Source organism: Lithobates pipiens, unplaced genomic scaffold, assembly GCF_037356315.1.
Source record: "Lithobates pipiens isolate NorthernLeopardFrog02 unplaced genomic scaffold, aLitPip1_a1.2 Scaffold_22, whole genome shotgun sequence".
Classification (NCBI taxonomy): Eukaryota; Metazoa; Chordata; class Amphibia; order Anura; family Ranidae; genus Lithobates; species Lithobates pipiens.
Genome location: NW_027507784.1, coordinates 214,733,497 through 214,739,496, shown reverse-complemented (window position 1 = coordinate 214,739,496; position 6,000 = coordinate 214,733,497).

Here is a 6,000-nt window from a genome sequence, read left to right as displayed (position 1 = left end):
GGAAGAGGGTCACCTGTTATAGTCTCTAAATTCTCTAAATTCAATTCCCCTGCACCCGGATTCTTATTAACTGAACATTTTGCCACTGCACCTGCCTGCGTATTAATATTAGTATTTAAATGTCCCGTGCTTTTCCTTTCAGGCAATATCCCTTGTTGTCCCTTTGTCTGCCCCTTTTTTGGAGGGGTCTGAGATGACTGTGCAGGATTATGAGCGAATTGTTCTAGTTTGGCTGCTGTGGCAGACTGTTGCATGCTTTTTTCCCCCCTCTCCTTGGCAGAGCGCAGGTGCTGCATCTTTCTTTCTTTCTTTCTTTTTCCCTTTTCTCGCCACTTTCCTCCCCCTTCTCTTTGGGTATTTCCTTCTCTATCTATCTTATTCCAATCCGATCTTCAAATCAGTCCTGGATATTGTATTTAACACTTTCTTAACATTGTGACACAGCCGTCCTTCACCATCACTCATTCAGAGGTTTAATACAATGTTAGCCATATCTTATACCCAGCTCTCCAGTATACACTTCATGAATCGCATTTAACTCCCTGCTTTTTTACTTCACAGCCGATGCTTGTTCAGATGCACTAATTCAGAAAATCAGTTAGTTTTCAGGACTGCCACCATCCCTTGGTAAATCAATTAGTGCACCAGTGGTCTTGCCTTATAACCATTCCACAGATATTCAACTCCAGTATCACAGTTTTCCTGGCTTCACTAGCCACAAACTCCTGCCTTTACAGCAGGTGGTTAATTGCATACACCACTTGGTTACCATTCATTCATCTTGGTGAGCAATACGTCTTGGTGAGCAATACAGAGCGATACAGAGCAATGTACTCCAGAGAGGAGAGGGGAAAGAAAAAGAAACGCTCAAAGACCTCCTCACCCCCAGCCAGCACTCTCCTATTAGCTTTTTGCCTGTTTTCAGACACCACGATGTCCACTATGTCCACAGCATTACCTTGCCAGACCTCACTCCTCTATCTTCTTCTCCCCCCCCGCACACCACCGCTTACCTCCCTCCTCCTGTCGCGGCTTGCGGGCGGGCGGGGAGAGCCTCTTGTTGCCAGCTGTATGCAGTGTTGTTCGGCGAGGTTCGGTGGCTCTGAGGCAGTCGGCGCTGGGGGGTGCTCGTGTATCCTCGTGTATCCTCGTGTGTCCTCGGTCGTTTTCGCCAGGGACTCGGGACCCGGAAGTGAACGCTGTTCCCCGAGGGCTCGGCTTAGCTCGGCTCCGTAATGCGGACGTATATCGTCACCTCTCCTCCCGTCCGGCTTCAGCAAGTGGCTCCGACCCTCCTCACAGTGTATCCAGCCATAACATCAAGCACGCCACACTCTCCTCATGGGGTCCAGGAGGAGATTACACACGGCGTCTCACATCTCTCACTCCTCCTTACACATCCGGTCACGCCCCCAACAAGTCCGGGATCGCCAGATATACTTGGACACACACCTTCCAAAGAGTTCCACTTTTGTCTCATCGGTCCACAGAATGTTGTCCCAAAAGTCTTGGGGATCATCAAGATGTGTTGTGGAGAAATTGAGACGAGCTTTGATGTTCTTTTTGCTCAGCAGTGGTTTTCTCCTTGGAACTCTGCCATGCAGGCCATTTTTGCCCAGTCTTTTCCTGATGGTGGAGGCATGAACGCTGACCTTAACTGAGGCAAGTGAGGCCTGCAGTTCCTTGGACGTTGTTGTGCGGTCTTTTGTGACCTCTTGGATGAGTGGTCGCTGCGCTCTTGGGGTAATTTTGGGTGGCCGGCCACTCCTGGGAAGGTTCACCACTGTTCCATGTCTTCGCCATTTGTGGATAATGGCTCTCACTGTGGTTCACTGGATTCCCAAAGCTTTGGAAATGGCTTTATAACCCTTTCCAGACTGATAGATCTCAATTACTTTCTTTCTCAATTGTTCCTGGATTTCTTTGGGTCTCGGCATGATGTGTAGCTTTTAAGGATCTTCTGGTGGACCTTACTGTGTCAAGCAGCTCCTATTTAATTATTATTTGATTGTGAACAGGTGTGGCAATAATCAGGCCTGGGTGTGGCTAGAGAAATTGAACTCAGGTGTGGACAACCACAGTTATAGTATGTTTTAACAAGGGGGGCAATCACTTTTTCACACAGGGCCATGATGGTTTGGATTTTTTTTCACCTTTAATAATAAACACCTTCATTTACAAATTGCATTTTGTGTTTACTTGTGTTGTCCTTGACTATTGTTTAAATTGGTTTGATGTTCCGAAACACTTAAGTGTGACAAACATGCAAAGGAACAGGAAATGAGGAAGGGGGCAAACACTTTTTCACACCACTGTAGTTGGGCAGTTCCTGTATCACTGGACCCTGTACAAAGGGAAGTTTGAGCTTGTTTCTAAACCCTTCCTGCTGACTTAATTTTTGGGTGACCCTGACTTCCCTGTGGCATTTAATGCAGAAATAGACTTTGCACACTGGATCTCACAAAGACTGGTGACACTGCATGCATTACTACAGGGCACCACATTCTGCTCGTTTGAACATCTGAACCAAAACTATGCCATACCCAATTCGGACCTCCATAAATACCTGCAGGGGGGATGGTAGAACACCTTTTGAAAACCTATGCCACAAGGGGTCCAGGGACAGAGGGACGATCTCCACATTATATATGCACCTGAATGATCACAACACAGAAGCTAAATCCCAGGCAATGTTGGGATTGGAAGCAGAGGTGGGTCTGGGGTTTTCAGCAGAGGACTGGCGTGATATTGTCACTAGGGATGAGCTTCGAGTTTGAGTCAAAACTCATGTTCAACTTGAACATTGCCTGTTCGCCTGTTCACCGAACAGCAAACAATTTGGGGTGTTCGCTGCAAATTCAAAAAGCCGCTGAACACCCTGGACAAGTCTATGGGAAAAATCTAAAGTGCTAATTTTAAAGGCTTATATGCAAGTTACTGTCCTAAAAAGTGTTTGGGGACCCGGTTCCTGCCCCAGGGGACATGTATCAATGCAAAAATAGTTTTAAAAACGGCAGTTTTTTTTCGGGAGAAGTGGTTTTAATAATACTTAACCACTTTAGGACCGCCACATGTAATTATACGTCAGCACAATGGCACAGACAGGCACAAGCCCGTACCCGTACGTGTCTGCCCTCCAGCGAGTGGGGGTCCAATCGGACCCCTTCCCGCTGGCTGCGGCGGTCCGTTTCACTTCAGGAGCGATCCGGGATGAGGGGATGGCCACTGGTTTTGGCCATCTGATCGCGATCGGACCTGGCGAATGAGAAGCTTCCCCTGCCTGTGTAGTGTACGGGTATGCATGGTCTCCCCTCTTTGCAGATGAGCCCTGATTCAGGGCTTTTCTGCACTGCTTCAATGTTCCATTTTCTAACAGATGCACACATTTTGAGTAGTGTGTAGTGTGGTTGCATGACCCAGGGTGAATGAAGTAGCCATCCCCACAACCATTGCACAGGATGCTAAAGCTCAGAGACGCGCTGGCATGCCCTTTATCGGCATAGGCACAACCTTTGAAAAAAATGCAATAGTGTGGAGTTTTATCCCATGCTCCTGCACTAGGACTCCTGCCATGGTTTTACAGTTGTCCCTGGCAAATAAGTGAAACATCTTGCCGTATTCAGGTAATTCAAGCTGTGACCATTGCAATTTTAGGATACACAAAAGCATTACACATTTAATTATTCAATTTTACACAATCTGGCATATCCATATTTGTGGCTTGTCTCAGGAGTTTATCATAGTAGGAACAATCAGTTATCTATTGGCGGCAGTAACCAATAATACCAAGAAAAGACAGCATATTTTTTATTAGTAAGTGGGCAGGGCAGACCCATGAGAGCCACAGCTCTCTTTTGACTGACTTTCCTTTCTCCTTTAGAAAGCACAAAACCAAGGTATTGAACAGTTTCCTGAAACCATTGTAGCTTTTTCCTAGAAACCTTTCTGCAGGAAAAAAAGTCATTTAAAAACGCTTGCGGCTATAATGAATTATATCCCCGTAATACAGAGAACATTGAAAGTCATTGATAAAAAAAAAGCGTGGGGTTCCCCCCAAATTCAATTACCAGGCCCTTCAGGACTGGTATGGATATTAAGGGGTACCCCGTGTCAAATAAAAAAAAATGATGTGGGGTTCCCCCCAAATATCCATACCAGACCCTTTAGGTCTGGTATGGATTTTAAGGGGAACTCTACGCCAAATAACAAAAAAGGCGTGTTGTTCCCCCTAAAATCCATACCAGACCCTTTATCCGAGCACGCAACCTGGCAGGCCGCAGGAAAAGAGGGGGGCACCTTGTCCCCATGTTGATGAGGACAAGGGCCTCATCCCCACAACCCTGGCTGGTGGTTGTGGGGGTCTGTGGGCGGGGGGGCTTATCAGAATCTGGAAGCCCCCTTTAACAAGGGGACCCCCAGATCCCAGCCCCCCCCTTTTTGAAATGGTAAGGGGGGTACAAAAGTACCCCTTCCATTTAAAAAAAAAAGTGTAAAAAATAGTTAAAAAAGACACACACTGTTGCAAAAGACCTTTATTAAAAAAAAAAAACAAGAAAAAGATTCCAGCGGTAGTAATCCACTCATGCTATCCAGCGACAGATGATCATCTCTCCAGCGCAGCGCATCCATCCTCTGTCTCCACCGGAGACACTGCGGGGATCCCGGCAGCCTGACACTTCTTATATGAGGAGGGCAGGGCCACCCGGCACCTGACCCCGCCCCCTCTGACGCAAGGGGAAAGCCCAGCTTCCCCAATGACGTGCAGGTGACCCTGCCTCCTCTGATGTAACGAAAACCTGTGTTACATCAGAGGGGGTGGGGTCACCCACACGTCATTGGAGAAGCTGGGCTTTCCCCTTGCATCAGAGGTGGCGGGGTCAGGTGACGGTTGGCCTCGCCCTCCTCATATAAGAAGTGTCAGGCTGCCAGGATCCCCGCAGTTTCTCCGGTGGAGACAGAGGATGGATGCGCTGAGCTGGAGGGAGAGATCACCCATTGTTGGATCAGATCAGCCATCGCTTGACCCCGAAGAGATGATCATCCATTGCTGGATAGCACGAGTGGATTACCACCGCTGGAATCTTTTTTACATTTTTTTTTAATAAAGGACTTTTGAAACGGTGTGTGTGTCTTTTTAAACTATTTTTTACACTTTCTTTGTGAAATTGTAGGGGTACTTTTGTACCCCCTTACCCTTTCAAACAGGGGGTGCCGGGATCTGGGTGTCCCCTTGTTAAAGGGGGCTTCCATATTCTGATAAGCCCCCCACCCGCAGACCCCCACAACCACCGGCCAGGGTTGTGTGGATGAGGCCTTTGTCCTCATCAACATGGGGCCCAAAGCATCCTCCCAATGTTGAGGGTATGTGGCCTCATACGATTCAGGAGGGGGGGCGCTCTCTTGTCCCCCCCCGTTTTTCCTGCGGCCTGCCAGGTTGCGTGCTTGGATAAAGGATCTGGTATGGATTTTTAGGGGGAACTCCATGACATTTTTTTTAACCACTTCAGCCCCGGACCATTTTGCTGGCCAAAGACCAGACAACTTTTTGCGATTTGGCACTGCATCGCTTTAACTAACAAATGCGCGGTCATGCGGCGTAGCTCCCAAACAAAATTTACGTCCTTTTTTTCCCACAAATAGAGATTTCTTTTGGTGGCATTTGATCACCTCTGCATTTTATTGCGATATAAACAAAAATAGAGCGTCAATTTTGAAAAAAACGCATTATTTTTTACTTTTTGTTATAATAAATATCCCCAAAAATATATAAAAAAAATGTTCCCCTCAGTTTAGGCCAATACGTATTCTTCTACATATTTTTGGTAAAAAAAATCGCAATAAACGATTATTGATTGGTTGGCGCAAAAGTTATAGCGTTTACAAAATAGGGAATTAGTTTTATGGCATTTTTATTAATAATTTTTATTTTTTACTAGTAATGGCGGCGATCAGCAATTTTTATTATGACTGCGACATTATGGCGTATACATCGGACATTTT